Source organism: Coturnix japonica, chromosome 2, assembly GCF_054131305.1.
Source record: "Coturnix japonica strain WE chromosome 2, WE-NBRP24, whole genome shotgun sequence".
Classification (NCBI taxonomy): Eukaryota; Metazoa; Chordata; class Aves; order Galliformes; family Phasianidae; genus Coturnix; species Coturnix japonica.
In genome coordinates, this window is record NC_140664.1 from 72,884,956 (window position 1) to 72,901,890 (window position 16,935).

A 16,935-nucleotide genomic window follows, 5' to 3' on the forward strand; every position below is an offset into this window, starting at 1 on the left:
CTGAAGAATGATCACTGTGATCACAGCAGTACCCCACTGTGCTTTTTGGGAATGGAAGGTAAGGCCATCCTTCACGCGCACATAAAATGTGAATAATGATGATGCTTGCTCTCAAAGGGAGAACATAGATCCAGAAGCTCTACATGTAGCTATTTTCCCTGGAAGTGATTAAATGCAGATGGCTACCGGGTTTCACAACAGCAGGCATATAGGACCCTTCAGACTGGCGAGTGATTTAAGTGAGGAAAGAAATTCACAGAATGTGACCTCTGGAATGCAGTTATTCCAGGAAGATCTGACATATTAGGGAGTAAATTCCAGGACTGACTTATTTCTGGTAACAATTGAGCTATGGTAAAAATATTTACAACTGACTTATTAAACAAAGACATTCAAATATTTGTCAAGGGGGTTTATTTACGATGAACAGTTTCTGCAGATCTCATTAGTTTCTTCTTAGGAGAGAAATAAATGGATGGAAACTTTGGAAATGATCCTATATGTTCATTTACAAGACACATAGAACCCCCATTAATTTTAAACAACAGGGTAATAAACAGCGAGGACAAGCAAGGCACGCAATGCACAGCACAGCTTGGAAGTGCCCTCACTCATGCTCCAGCCCTTCACAAAAGTTCTGTTTCTTCACAGCAACCCTCCTCAGTCCTGTTGCAGAATTTTACCCTGTTCTAAATAAACCCAAAGTCAAAACAGCATCACTGTACTGTTCACAAAACTTTGCAAGCACGAGGCATTAAAATATCTGGGGTAATCTTAAATACTCCCCATGCAAAACTGCTCATCAGCTAAAAAGCTTCTCTCATTGCCACTAGATATTGTAAACCCTGCTGCAACCACTGCAACAAGATTGAAAACTACATCCCTCTCATAGTTCACACCATCTCTCAACCTGCACCTTCAAACTGGGTTTGTTCTTGTTGCACTAATTATAGATGAATAGAATAATTTATGTTGGGAAAAAACCCTTAAGATCATCAAGTCCAACCATCACGCAACACCACCAAGTACCATCACTAAACCATATACTTTAGTGCCACATCCATATTACTCGGTTACCTCCAGGAATGGGGACTCCATTGCTTCTGCAGGCAGCTCACTGATAGCCCTTTTTGTGAAGAAATTCTTCCCAGTACCAAATCTGGTGCAACCTGGGGCCATTTCCTCATGTCCTATCACTTTTCACTGAAGAAGAAACCAACACATAGCTCTCTGCCGTCTCCTTTCAGGTTGCTGTAGAGAGTGATGAGGTCTCCCTTCAGTTTCCTCTTCTGCAGACTGAGCAGCCCCAGTTCTTCCATCACTCCACATAACTCTTGTTTTCTTGTCCCTTCACCATCTCCATTGCTTTCCTCCCTTCTTGTTCTCCCACTGTCTCAGTTTAAATGTATTTTCCTAGGAAGCAGGGGCCTGTACACCAGCATCTGACACTTGCAGGTCCCTAGTCCCACTCAGCCCTTTCCCCTCAGAACAATGCCACCCCATGGCCCCAGGGTAGCCTCCACTTTCCAGGTCCCTTGGGACAGGACAAGTGCCTTGCTCCCACTTCCCCCTGCCATTCTTTCCCCTACACCAAAAATACCCAAACAAACTTGTGTACGCTACTGCTCAAGCCATTGCAATTATGCATTCCACTATTTTAAGGGAAAACAATTTGGAGTAGTTAAAGATAGACCTCTGGTTTTCTTGTTATTGACTAAAGTGCGTGTTGAGCAATTCAACCTTAGCACAGATAAACAAAATATCCGAAGAGCATTTTAATGCAGTAATCTATCTGCCCCGAGAGAAAGGCTGCCTCCAAAGCTCTCAGTTACAAAGCAGACAAAAGGGGATTTAAAGTGCAGCTGATATAAATCGTAGATCAGACCGCATTTTTCCCATTTCACAGTGACTTCTTCCTATTATTTCTTTTGACGCTTGGCATCCCAAAGCCAGGAGGTGAACCAGGATTCTGAAATGACTCCATCAGGCCAGCTACAGGCTGGTTCCTCCCCTCTCCTGGTCCTGGCCCCTCTCCCTGCCCAACACAGCTTAGCAAACTGGGGTATGGCAAGGAGGACTCTGTACATTGCTGTAACCAGGCAGTGTGTCATTCTCCATGGCCATGCATGCAGCGTGTCCCTTGGACACGTATTTTCAATTTAGTAAAGAAAAAACAACAACCCAGAAGCCACTGTTGTCTTTTCTCTCACTTTAGTCCTCATCCAAACCAGAGGCTGTCTGGGCTGTTCTGTCCCACTGCCAGAAAAACATACCGAGCGCTTTGTACTGCAGCCTTCCTGGCAGAACACAAAACTCCTTAAAATGTACCCATTTGCAGACTGGGATGTTAAACCAGGCGTGGGACCGGATTTACTGTAATAGGCTCCTTCTAGTCCACAGCTCTTCCAGCAAACCCCTGATGCTGGGGCTGTTCAGCCTGGAGAAGAGAAGGCTACGGTGAGACTGGAGAGCAGCCTTTCAGTATCTAAAGGGGGGCTGGAAGAAAAAAGGGGACAGACTCTTGAGTGGGGTCTATTGTGATATGACAAGGGGGAACGGTTTCAAACTAAAAGGAGGGAGGCTTAGATTGTATGTAAGGAACAAGGTTTTTTTACAGTGAGGATGGTGAGGCACTGGCACAGGTTGCACAGAGAGGTGGTGGATGCTCCACACCTGGAGACATTCAAGGTCAGATGGGGCTCAGAGCAACCTGACTGAGCAGCAGGTGTCCCTGTTCATTGCAGGGGAGTTGGACTAGATAATCTTTGAGGGTCCCTTCCAACTCAAACCATTCTGTGATTCTATGATTCTATGCTGGGAGTGCAGCAATGAGCAGTTTTTGTAGCTTCACCCAACAGCCCAGTAAGAACAGCATTTCACCTAATTTCAACACGAGCTCAGCTGAAACTGGATGAAATGTTCTGATGCCTGCAGGATAGCTTCTTTCTCAGCAGAGAGATGAATTTGGTGTGAGAGATGGAGAAAGGAGAGCGAGACCCAAGGCAGACAGCTTGTGGCTGCTTTCAGTATCTCTGCAGTTGGAAATCTTTCAATATAGTGTTTTGTTCTCTTGAAACTAACAGGGCTTTTGGCAGAGTTTGGTGGAGCCAGGCTCCTCTTGCCACCCCCAGGCACTTCCTAGGTATTTACATGCTCAGCTTTGACAAAACCTTGATGAGTCTATGCATTATGAAGCACTGATTGCCTCAAGGGGAATCATAAATACACAGCTTCATGGGGCTGCTGGAAGAGGATTTGGGGGAATAAGTATCTACAGAAAAATAGAGCTACTAGAGTTGGGGGAAATGATTACAGACAACCATAACAGGGGTGCAAGCCACACATTGGAAGAATGACCTATTGAACCAGTGTTGAATAGGAAAATGATTTCTTCTAATAACTTCTGGAAACAACTTTTGTTTAAAGGCAAGGCAAGCCAGAAAACAGAACAAAGAGCAGATAACAAATCTCTCAATAGTGTAGCCACCGATACTAATATTAGGGAGATGCAATAAGCACTGCTGATAGCTGCAGTATTTCTGCAGCCTGAAAGGTGCCATCTGTTTTCCTCTGTTGCTTGAGCAACAATTTGTTGCCGTTTTTCACCAACCCAAAGACCGTCAGGAAAGTCTGCTAGTTTTGTTTTGGGGACAAGTGAGCTTGGGATAATTGCTCAACCAAATATCTTTGAGAACAATGAATTTCACATATGGAAGGAGAAGCTGAATTACATTCAGTCCAAATAGCAAGATACACAGATGTCATACAAGCAGAGGAGAAGTGCCAATCTGGACACACATCAGTCTGTCCAGCTGAGGAAAATGGGAAGCTGGGAGTGGAGACATTGACTTGAAAGGGATGGGAGAGCACAAGAAACTATTTTGATGTGCTCAAAACATGGTGGCAAAGACATACGGTTCTTTGCTCTTATCTAATGATAACCTTTCATTTCCACACAGAGAAGGATCTTTAGATACACTTCCTTGGATTTACTGTACTATTTAGTACCTGTCTTCCCTAGGAGCAATTATCACAGCCCAGACACTACTTCCTATTTGAAATTACTGCAAAGGGCCTGTGAAACACAAAGGAAATGTAACTTCAAAAAAGATATTGGCATGACCAGCTGCAGGTCTGGTTCCTCCTATCTCTGATGCAAACACCAGTCTTTAGCAAAATGTTCCATAAGCAACTTAACAATCATGTTTACCTAAGTGAGCGGCTGATTAGTCTGGAGATTAGGAATATTTGACAACGTTAAAAACATGTCATGGATGGAAATGGCTAGCGCTGGCAAACAGGCAGTTTAAATAAAGGTAAAAACATAAACAGCATTTGCTTTGTAAGGTGATAAATCAGCTGTGTCTGCTTATCCCTTTCAGAGGAGAGCAAAGCTGAGGACAGACTGAGAGGGTTCTCTGAAATTAATAAATGAACACTTCCATCAGGAAGCTCTCTAGTGAGTATCCCACTCTGAAGCCATTTGCACTGAGACTCAAAAACCAAAGGGCAATAAATGAACCTCTCTCTCTCCCACTCCTCTTCTTGCTATCTCCAGCTTCCTGCTGATGGCCCATCAGACCTGCTGCTTTCCACTCCCCTCTGCCCACTTCTTTTGACCTCAGAGCTCTGGCTCAATTTTTTTCACTCAGTGGGAAGAGCTCTTTGGATCTTGCCTTGACCAGAAATGTCTCAGATTATCTTTTGACTGTCTTATACCACCACTCTCCCTCTTTCCACCTTCTCCCCCATTCATCCATCACACAGCACAGGAAACTTAGAGACATCTTGGTACAGATTAAAATTTCAACACAGAGCACTCCAGTACTCGATATTCATAGAGTCATGAATCATAGAATCACAGGATTCATGGAATCAGGGACACCTACAGCAACATCAGGTTGCTCAGAGCCCCATCCAGCCCAGCCTTGAATGTCTCCAGGGATAGGGCATCTGCCACCTCTCTGAGTAACTTGCTGTAATGCCCCACTACTCTTGCTGTAAAAAACTTCTTCCTTATATCCAGTCTAATATCTTTCTGTATTGTTCCTGTGATGGATATTAGAATCATTCTCCTGCGTTAGTTAACTTTTCCCCTGCCTGAAGAAGGGCAGCATGGCTGTATGGCATCTTCTTGACATCTTGTTCCCTGCAAACAGCCCCCGAAGAGCCTGATTTCAGCATTACCTTTGTTGGGCTGGGGACTGAAGAAAGGTCTTCATAAGAGGTAAGAGGAGGTGTGAACCCACTCTCATAATCTCTTGCTCTCTTCTCCACTGAATATTCTTTGCCTTGTGACTAATAGGAATTTTGTTGTTGAAGGCATCTGGTCCCACTTTCTCACTTTGTTGATTTAGACAGGGTCATGTCCCATCTCCATTCTTATGATGAGGTGCATAGGAAGCCTCCATCCCTCCCTGCATTGGAAAGAAACCTTGGTCCTCAGTAATCCCTATATCCCTTACCTTCACTTTTCTAAAGTAACTCAGGTTCTTGACTTCTTCCTCATTTACAACAATGGAAAGGAGCGTCCTGAAGCACCAAAGTACATCTTGTTGCCTGTGAATATCGCCCAGATTGGTGCTGGGCTGTGCAGAGCAAGGCAGCCTGTAGCCATCCCTCTGCTAAAGCCCACATTGTGACTTTGCAGAAGTATATGGTTCAAAATTTGTAGCACTGAAGCAATGTTCTCAGGAATTAGGCCCGCCAAATAAAGAATCATATGGAAATGATTTTATGGGGTAGCTACACCGAACACGGTATCTGAAGGAGACCGCAGAACTCTGCACATGAGCTGCCTTATTCAAGGCGCGCTCAGCCTGAATATCTGTGAGATCCTGTCAAAAAACAAGGTTTGCCAAGCTGAAAGGAAATGACTAAAACCGGAAGAAAAACATTTGCGGTTTCTCTTTTACAAGAAAGAGGGGAGACCGAGTACGAGCATACTCTTACAACCAACTCTTGCCCAACAAACCACTGGGAAGACACAGCCTTGTCTGGCTACGGTCTCAAGGAAGGAGGTGGGAAGGGTCTACAGAGGGATTCCGGAGCATCCCAGCCAGGTAAGTGATTGCAGCTGCTCCCCTTGCTTTGAGAAGCAACACCACCTGGCCTGAGCTCAGCTGGGTCCCTCTGGGCTTAGCTGAGCACCAGCACAGTGTGTTTTGAGCAACCCTGTCAACTCATGCAAACTCTGTGAAGGCTGCAGTATTCGCCATTTTACTGCCGCAGGCTGTTTCACTGGAGGAGTATCTCCTGACTGACAACTGACTGTTGCGATTTACCTCTTCCCACTCTTCTGCTACTGTTAAGTTCTACACAAAGACTTGTTTCGCTTGCAGTCATTTCCAAAGGTGAACCAGGAAGCTGGCTGGCAGCAGCGGGTTTATTTGCAGAGTTATTTGAGCAGCCAAAGCCCATCCACCTGCCGTGTACTGAGAGGAAACACTTTAAACTGTTCTGGAGAAGGCCACGCTTACTCCAAGGAAGCTATACGTTACCAAACAGATCATCAGCATTTAATTATCTCACCTATTGTATTTATCACACAGGAAGTTTCTAATTTCCTTTTTACTGCTGAATATACAGTGAAGTCTGGTTCAGGCTGTTGTAGATACACCAAGACACAGTGGCAGTTCTCTAAATAGAGCTTTAGCTTGTGAGAAAGCTCAAAGCTAATTTTAAAATGGAGTCTTAAAGACAGAAGAGATTGTTTGCAAGGTTTGGACATAGGCCTGTTTCAGCATTCCTGTTCACCCCTAGGTGTTCTAGCCTAGAGATTTTCATGTGGTTGAATTTTAATCATGATTTTATGTGTGTGTATGCCTAATTTACATGATTCATAATGACAAAGGGACATAACATGATCACTACTTAGCTAGTCTGTGGTGTTGGGCAAGGCATATTCTAATGCTGCTGGGATTTAAGAAGCAGAAAAAAAATGGGCTCGCAGATGCTTTTTTAGCATTATTTGAATAATGACTGCAAAGCTGTGTCAGCGGTGCACAGCTCTTTCTTTCACTTTCTGCAGATGTTCACTGCTGATCTGTGATTGCACACAAACACTCAGGAAATATGACATGGCCACCTGCACCACTCAGCCACCCAGCCTCTGAGAAACACCAGTGGGGGCAATGGGATAGAACAATAGGATACGCCTTGGCTAACACTGTGTGTTGTAAGCAGAAAATGAATCATTCTGTCTGCTTTCACCTTATTTCAAGTAATCGTTTCCTCAGTAAAAAAAAGCTATACTTGGATAAAATGCTCACAGAGTATATTCAGCTAAGCAACACCCCATGATTTGCCAAAGAAGGCCCATTTCTTTTACTGTCCTGTGGGGTTCCTTTGTACTCTCTTTTTGCAACCTGTCCCTGTACAGTCAGAAGGAAAAGACAAGGATGGAAACACCTGCAGAGTGGTCAAGCTTCAGAAAAAGCAACCCTCAGCAACATCACTGTAGGTTGCTGAAGTCTGTATCAACCACTCCATTCTAAGCTAGGAAATAACAGAAAGATAGAAAATTCAGCTTATGCTGACAAGGCTTCCTCTGAAGCAACACTTTTTCACTCAGAGGGTGGTGACACACTGGAACAGGCTGCCCAAGGAGGTTGTGGATGCCCCATCCCTGGAGGCATTCAAGGCCAGGCTGGATGTGTCTCTGGGCAGCCTGGTCATAGCAGGGAGGTTGAAACTAGACAATCATTATTGTCCTTTTGAACCCTGGCCATTCTATAATTCTATGAATATCACTTCACAGGGTCAGTTAAAGGTACCTGTGCTGTTAAGAGCATCGTATAAACAGAAGCCCAAGCTTGACCAAGGATGGTCAAGGGGGTGTTGTGCTGAGGCTAAATGTCTGGAACATGGATTTTTTTTTGTCTGCTTCTTAGGAAAACAAAGCAAGGCAGATAATAACAGCTTATGCTTCATCAGACAAGCCACTCTGCCTGTGAAAAACAGCTTTGTCCCTCCCTCTGAGCCAGGTGCTGTTGTGTCTTAGAGGGCTTGTCTGCTTCTGATACTGGAGATGAATGAATGGGCTGGGATCGAGCTTAGAAGGTTGGTGAAACAGAGTCGCTTGCAGCAGGATCATTCAAAATTCAAGCCTGCAACAGGAGGGGTGAGGACTGTAAACACAGAAGGGGGAATCTGGTTTTTCAAGAGGGAAGGGGGATGAGGAAGAGTGAAGTAATTTAGGGAAGGTGCTTCACCCTCCTAACAGTCCCCATCAGCTCCTTCTGCCAGTCATTCTAATAATCAACCCCAAAGCAAGTTTTCTTCCTACCACAACTCCATGCAGTCCAATCTGTGTGATATCTCACAGAGAAGTGCAAACCTGAAGGGCCTATTGCTGAAAATGCATCTGATGGCTTCCCTAACACCAGCCAAAACACTAAAATGTCTAGTATACCTTCTACTAAATCCAAACCTATGGGATTTTTATCTGCACTTGGGTAGAGCTTGTCCCAAGTAATCAAGGAGGACTAATTGATAACAACAGTTAATATTCCATATCTACTCAAAATATCTTTGGTTGTAGGTTACAGTGTTTTGTTGTTGTCTTGTGTGTGCATTTAGGTGTTGTTTTTAACAAAATTATTTTTGCTAGCTTTCTTACACCCATATTTGCTATTTTAGAACAAACTACTTTCTGAGCTCTTTACCACACAAGCTTGGAAGCAGGCAGTTTACCAGAAGCAGCATCTTTTAAGCAAATAGAAGCATTTCAAAGAAATCTTAAATTTGTACTTTAAAGAATTGAAACTGGAAACTATTGTTCTTGCTACTCAGAGGAAAACTATTTGAATGAATCAAATGCTAACCAAAGAGTATATCACAAATACCAAATACTTAAAACATTCCCAACAGCATCTGGGGAACAAACTGAAAAGCAGAGACTAGTCTGTGTTTGTGAATGGCACAATTGGACTTTGTCTGCCATTATTTGGTTTGAAGCATGTGGTGAGCTGTTCTCAGACCCACCTCTAACAACCCACCTAAGGCCAGGCCAGCAATTCTTCCCTCTCAGCAGTAAAAAAGGAGTCTAAATAAGTAGATTCCCTTAGGAATATAGACAGACCACTGTACAACAGGGAAAGAGAAAACAAAATAGAAGAAAAAAAAGATCTTCAATTTATCTTCACAATCCCTTTGATTAAAACATAGTGATTGCATCTACATGGTACAGAAATCAAGCTGTAAGCACAGCGGGCTCTGTAATCGATCCATCCAGTATTCCTGTTGGAAAGATTCTTAAGATAGAGCACAGACCTTGGGATATCAAGGAAGACACAAGTGACACACTCATCACATCTCACCTGCAACACCATCTCCTTCAACACCTCAGCAGATGCTTAGATGAAACCCAGATGCTAATAAGTTTTGCTGGGGAAAAAACAGATGAATATCTGTCTTATTCCCTCCAACCACAGAGGATCGAGATCCTCTGTCCAGTGCCTGAGCTGTATGGGGGGTGGAGGGGCACTACCCAACTGGGCATTCCAAGTGCTTGCTGCTGTATCTTTTACTTATCTTTCATAGAAAGCCCAACATGGCTTTCTAGACCTTACTTCTTGAATGGAAATGACTGCAATGTCTACGTGCTCAGCTAGGACAGTGAAAACTCCAGAGGATTTTGTGGGTTTTATGGATGCTTAAACCAGAGCTGGTCTGTGCTCTTTTCTCCTTCTTCATGGCAGTTTTCTTCCTCTTATCATTTGCTACTAGGAAAAAAGTGAAGGGTTCTTCTAGAAAGTGCCAAGCAGTATTAAGGACTAAAATAGCAGAAGAGAGGATATTTTGTCATGTGATAATGAAGAGAATTAGAGAAAAGGGATCTTATTTTACAAAGTCAACAAAATAGCAAAAAATGACCTCAGTTACTCTGGTTCTTAAGTTGAGAGAGGTTGCCTTGCCTGGCCCGACTGCTTGTGATGCATCAGCACGTCATTTCTTCACCAGTTTTACATCATGTCTTGAGACATACTGTGAAGATGCAATAATTTGCTCATAGGGAAGGACATGGCCACAAAGCATCCTCATCTCTGTAGCTCCCTTTGCCCCTCAGCCACTGCAACTTCTTCATCACGGAGCTTTCCTGTACTCACACAGACATTTTAATGGTCTTAGGATAAAAGTCCCAAGAAAAATGGTGGGAAAAACTCTTGATTGGAAATGTACATTTTTTGATAGCAAACAACTTCAATGAAACCATTCTGAGCAATCTGATTTGAGTAACCGGCCACCACATAGCAGCATAGGATTGACAAGTACACAAAGAGCCTTGGCTGCTCTTTGTCCTAGACATGAATCCAAAACACAGCAAAAAGAAAACAAATCCACTTCCATTAATACTTCATCTTCCTCCGAGCAATGGCTTGTTCCACAAGTGCGATTTGAGCAGATGAACTCCTATTTCCCAAAGCAGATGTCTGAGTGATTCAACGCAGGACACCCCCCATCAGAACTTTGTTCTGTCTCATATTCCTCTGGCATATATCTCTAAAAATGTCACCACTGTGTTACTACAGTGCTGATTATTTCTGTTCAGCTTTCTGATTAAAAGCAACAGGAACAAGAGTTTCTAAGCTGCAACAACAACAACAATAAACGCTGAAGAAAAAGGAAAGAAAATGCCTAAGCAGATTTTCCACCATGATAACCAGTGCATAATTTACCTTGTTCAAGTATTGGATGGTCAGTCTCGCAAAACAAACCACACCATTGATGTTGTACTGAACTACTCCTTTGAGCATAAATACTCAGAGCAAGAAACATCTCTGGGGATGCACTATCCCATATACTTATCCTAGGAGTTTCTATGCTTCAGAAGACCCCTCTGAAAATCATTCCCCTTCCTACAGGATTAAGAGTTTGCTGTTGATAGGTCTAACTAGCAAGTAATGCTCTTCTCACACTAATTAAGCAGCTAACTAAAGGTGCCTAGTAGCTATGATTCCTGTCCTAGGACCCCTTCACAAAAGGTGAGAAAGAAGGTTTCCCCCATGCAGGTGAGCAGCTCACCTTGCAGCCTAGGGATGTGGTTTCTCCAGGAGAGAGGAGGAAAGGGCTCCTTTCTTTTTTTTTTTTTTTTACTCTTTAGCAACACAGACATTCTTCAATTTATTTTATGGCTAGAGATGACATAGCTGTCTAGAGGCGCTCTTGTGAAGAGCCAGCATGGGGGTGGAGATCTACAGCTCTGCCCCTCCATTTGATGTGGTCTCTTTAGAGGTCACCCACTGGGACCCAACATTGATCAAACTGTTTTTATAAAAACAGCGGTGATCCCAATGAAGATTTATATAACACATTTGTGCTATAGCTTTTGGTTCCTTTTTCTGAAATCACTTAAAGCAATATAATAACTTTCACAGGCATATCGTAGGAGACTGCCAACATTTCAAACATTTCCTTGATGTAGGATGATCACAATTGAAAGGAATGTGAATTTTATCCAGCCGTCGGTAAGGTTTTGTTTTCCTTAATCCCTGAGACTAAATCATTGAATAGTTTTAACCTCCAAACTAAATCTTAATTGAGACTTGCTGTCATTTAGGTTACCGCACAAATCTACCCAAAACACTGAGGCGCCTTTGAGGAAGAGCCGGGACAGGGGCACGCTCTTGGAATGGGAGCCTGTAGCACTTTATGCTGCTATGAGCTGATTGTGCAAGAGAGCTTTTCAATATGCAGGAAAACGTGATCAAAGATTCTGTTCTGTATTGAAGTTTCTTTGTTTGAAGTGCTCTCTTAGTCAAACCTGCGAATAGCGCAACCCAGCCAGGACCCCCACAGGCTAGATATAAAACTGATATCTCGTGTCCCAGGATGCTGTCAGTTTGCTTTGTACTGCACACACACTGGTAATTTTTTACTCCCAATGTGAGAATTCAGCTCGTCTCTTGAGAACCACACAAAACACAAACCCAAAGCCCTTACCTCTAGCAAAAGGCACCCGCAGCTGGGTTTCATCTAGAAGCCTGCAGAGGTGTATCACTGAAATTAGTAGTCAAGATCAGTAGCAAAGAAGTGGCGAAGGAAATAAGGAGCATTTTAGTACCGTTTTCTACTGAAAGAAATTCCAAGCACTCTAGCAGCTAAAGAGCAACATTTTCTCCATTGACATAGGTCAGTCTCCTTTTCAATGGGAGTGTTTTTTGTACCACTGCCAAGATCACTCACAGATGCAAGATGGTGGGAATGGAAATTTCAAGCCCCACTCCCCAGCAACCATGAATCCATATTATCAGAGAGCAAATGCCCTGCCAAAAGCAAGACTGATGGAAAAGAGAGACAACTGTCTGCTCACCACCTCCCTCAGCCCCCAGTGTCTCTAGGGCATCTTTCAGGAAACATAAGGGACGGTCTGAAGGATTGTTTAATTTGGAGAAAATCATAGAAGGATTCTATGATTCCCATGGCTAGTTGGAAGGAGAAGCACTTACCTGGTAATATCCAAACTTAACCTGAGCTGACATTTTAGCCTTAAGGCTTGATTAAAGACTAGTAATTAAGACTAACTATTATCTGAAATAGGTAGGAAAGAGATTAAGTGAAGGAATCTCTTGAGAGACTTGTATCTCCCTTTCTGGAGGGATTGTGGATTGGCAACCTGGGTCTGAAGGCCTGAATTTCTGGCAGCTAAAATTAAGCAAGAGGTGTCTGAGTTTCTGCACCAGAGCTTCTCCCTTTCAAACAGCGAGTACAATTCATTTCTGCTTTGTAAGGGAGTCACAAGGCTGAATACAACAGCAGCAGCAGGTTGTTCATATGCTGCACTGCTGACTGCCAAAAAAGAGAAGAAAAGCCTGCATATAACAAGCCTGAGCACCTCAGCACTTCACAGCTTTCATGCCAAAAAGAGAAGATCAGCATCTCCCAAAATATAATTAACTGTTCTTCTTATTTGAGCTGTAGAAGTTTCCACATCGGATTCCTTATTATTTTTTTCCAGGATTCAACTAAATAATAAATCCCAGTGAGGGTTATGTTTTAGGAAAATATTCCCAATAAATACCAATGAACTTTTGGATCTCTGAAGTTACTCTAAACATGTGCCTTAGTAATAGCTAATAATAACCACCACAACTCCCAGTCCCTACGATACTTTTTGCCAAAATCACACCGATCAAACAGTACAGGTAGGGAACCAACTGACTGCATCAAGGGACCTGGGAGCCCTGCAAGAGCCAGCAGTGCCTGCTGGCCACAGTGAAAGCCAACAGAGGACTGTGCTGCACCAACAGGAGTGTGGCCAGCAGATATGGAGAAGTGGTTATTCTCATCTGTTCTGGGCTTGTCAGAGCATAAGCAGACAGTGTACCCAGTTTTGAGCCCCCTAGTGCAGGAAAGACACCAACTTCATGGGATGAGTTCATCAGAGGGCCACTGCTGTGCTGGAGCATTTAGCCTGGGAAGAGAGGCTAAGGAACCAAGCCTCATCCAGTCTAGAGAAGAGATGGCTTCCAGGGGGCCTATCAGCAGCCCACTGGAACCTGCAAGGATGTGATTAAAAAGACAGAGCCAGGCTTTCTGCAGACATGCGTAATGGAAGGATGAGACACAAAGGCAGTAGATGTTCTGACATGATATGAGAAGTCATTTTCCCCATATGGACAGCCAAGCAGAGTTAAGCAAGTAGCACCAAGAAGTCATGCAGTCTTCACCCCTGAAGACTTTAAAGATCAATTGGACAAAGCACTGAGTGACCTGCTTTGAGCAGGAGTTTGGCTAGGAGCAGCTGGGTGAGCTCAAGAGGTCCCTTCCTACCTGAATTATTCTGTCAATCTTTTACTATAACCTATCATTTGTCATGAAAGTCACAAACATTAGCAGACATCACTGAACACTTGGAAAGAACACAGTGAGCTGGTAAATTATGCATCTCCACTAACATCATATTCACTTAGTTCAAGATCTTATGAAGCAAGAACACAAATGTTATTGTCACAGTTGTGTGAGTAGTTAGAATTAAATGCTGATCTACTAAGATCTGGTCAGGAGCCAGGTGAAGTAAGTGGAAAGTATGAGGGTACGTATCAGCTGACTTGGGATGTAGATATCCAAACCTGAACTCATTATTGGCAACTTGATTGACCGCCCACCAAGAGAAGTTTGTCCACAACTTTAGTCAGAAATCTAAAATAGTTCTGACTGAGTGCCAAAACACAATTTACTCTCCTGACTACAAAGGGAGTCTGTCTGACTGCTCTGGATACAGCCATGTATAGTGCTGACCTTTCAAGTGAGATGAGATGGATCCTACCCCTACTGACTTCAGCTGGGGGATGGATTAATGCTTGGAGCCTGTTGTGGTCAGCACAGTCAGACTCAGTAATAAAGTATTCAAACTCCACACAGAAATGCACTTCTGGTACCATTTCCCATTTAGAGTTCTATTCCCACAGTTCTGTAATCTTAATTATTGACCAGCAGAAATTCTTTCTTGTCTTGGGTACTATGGGCTATGGGGCTATAAGGAAGAAAGTGAGTAAAATTTCATGATGGAAAGCGTGATTTTCTCATGAAAAGGAAAATACCTGACTCTACTAGCGGACCTTACAAATAATGCATGTACTGTAGCTTCCAGCACAGGTACCAGGCACTGACCTTGGGACACTGTCCATACAGGGGATGCCCCTGCACAGAGCAGACTGAGATGGGCGGCAGGCAGGGAGCCTGCTCTCACCAAAGATGCTGGGGTTAACTGTGTAGCTTCACAGCCCGTTTCTGCTGGCAAGAGCATGAGGCCACATGAAGGGAATCGAGATGCTGATCCATGTTAAAAATAGCCATGTGGGAGGCTGGACAGAGAGCAGTGCAGCAGCCGGCTGCTCCCAGCAGGCGATGCCGACAAAGCAGGGGGAAGGGTGGGACCGCTCTTCTCAGCAGCTACAAGCTCACGATGGCCAAGATCCTGCTGCAGTGCAGTCCCTGAGCTGAGCCTGTGCCAGGGAGGGTCTGGGAGACCCCCAAACACACCCTCATTGGGGAAACCATACAGAAAAGAGCAATGGGTTTTGGATGACAGACAGCATTGTTCCCATAACCTGAAAATGGGTGTAGCATGAGCTGTAATACACTGAGGCTGGAAATTAGAATATGCTTTCAATTTCTCTTCTTTCACTTCTTTCCTTTAGTCTTCAGCCTCCACAAATAAAACAGCTGGTGTCAATCTGCTCTCTGTGTTTCCTGACAAAATGACCTCTCCTTCATTGCCTTGGTGATAGAGGTGCAGTAGTATAGAGATTTAAGTGACAAGCAGGTCTTGGAAAGAAACATCACCTTTTCATGAGGCAAAGTGAAATAACAGTCAGGTTTTTTGAGTACATGGGTCTGAAGAAATGCTGCACACCCAACTCCTGCCTGTACCCTCTCAGTGAATATGCCAACCTACAGCCAATTGTTGACCACCCCAACCAGCACTCATTTTGGTGCTGCTTAAATATCTCACCTCCCTCTCAACAATTCTTTTACTTAGTTTTATAGCGGCTGAACCCTCCATCTCTGAGCCTTGCCACTTGCCTTGGTCACATGAAGAGTCAGTGTCAGCCTATGAGTGTGGGCAAGCAGAGTGCCAAATTCCCCAGCTGACCCAAACAAGTCAGCTCTGGAGTTTCCTCTGTGAGAAGCTGACACAGTGGTTAGGAATGGCAAGACAAGCAAACAGTTTTGACAAAAGAAGCTTTTATCATAGGTCCTATGAAGCAGATCAAGTATATGGGCAATCACAGAATCACCAAGGTTGGAAATGATCACCAAGGTCAACTAGTCCAACCATCCATCCAACCAATATTTCCCCACCAAACCCTGCTTCTTAGACAACTTCTAAATGTTAATGCAATTGCTCTGATGAAAGACGCAGGACCCAGCCCCTAAACTTTCTCTACACTTTGGCTAGCACAGCTGTGAAGACAAATACATTAAAGAAAAATGACTCCATCAAAAGTTTGATCCTAGATTAGGCACAATAATACTATCAGGAGCCCTCCTACAAGTAAAATTTGTATTCAGTTTAGGAAATGTACCTCTATTTTTTGCTCAGATAAAGTCAAAATTCTTCCAGCCCCCCAAGTAGTCACAACTAACATGAGATGTATTATATGCTACCTGTGAGAGCAAAGCTTGCTCTGAGCTGCTTTTGTTGGAAGTAATTGGAAGGCCCTTCAGGAGGGATCACGAGGCTTTTTGAGTGTATTAGTGCTGCTGGTTCTTATTTCTGGCCCATGATGCCTTAGCAGGGTTTATTCAGGTACAAGTCACTCACATACAGGACAGATATTTACACATATTACATCATTATACTTCTCATATGCCTGACAGGCCTCATAAATTGCCCACACTGATCTCAGTGGGGGGACGAAGGGCAGGCCATTTATGAAAAAGTCAGTTATCTCTATGTTGATTAACAACCCTCTACTCCTCTCTTTCAGCTTCTATCTGTCTATCAGAGAGGTCAGTAGCCCCCGACCCTCATTCCTACTACATCCCCACCACACAGCACATTCTTCAAAACACAACTGCTTCATTTAAAACATACTGTAAAGATAGGTATGCCTGCCATCACGCTTCTTCCAGCCCACAGGATATTTCACTAAGCCAGCAAAGAATAGATTTTCAGGCTGTAAATGCTGCCTAACATATAGATGCCACCTCTTACATCCCAGTGCAGACAGACATCTAATGATTGAGTTGCTAACACATTCAAGTAGGAAGAATGCTACAGACTGGAGATGGTTTCTGCTTTGCATGCATATTAGCCAGTACTAATATGGGGACCAACTGCCCCACTGGCCCAAAACTAGGATTCACAACCCAGTGTGGGCCAAGAAGTCCAGACCTTCCTACATATACATGTACAGCATCTTGGTTACTTCTCAGTCTTTATCAGAACTTCTCTTTCTCACAGAGTAGCAGAAAGGGAACCAAGAG

General features: G+C 43.7%; 1 protein-coding gene and 1 long non-coding RNA gene across 2 annotated transcripts in view; one reads left to right on the plus strand and one right to left on the minus strand.

Annotated features, from left to right (window-relative positions):
* Nucleotides 1-16,935, minus strand: part of LOC107309625 (uncharacterized) — a 44,052-nt gene that overhangs the window by 20,605 nt on the left and 6,512 nt on the right. The window lies entirely within an intron of this gene.
* The window catches only part of NEDD9 (neural precursor cell expressed, developmentally down-regulated 9), an 80,745-nt gene continuing 69,717 nt past the window's right edge, over nt 5,908-16,935 (plus strand). Inside the window, exon 1 of the mRNA XM_015854571.3 lies at nt 5,908-6,062. The gene's annotated coding sequence lies outside the window, so the exon portion shown is untranslated. The remainder of the gene's footprint in view (nt 6,063-16,935) is intronic.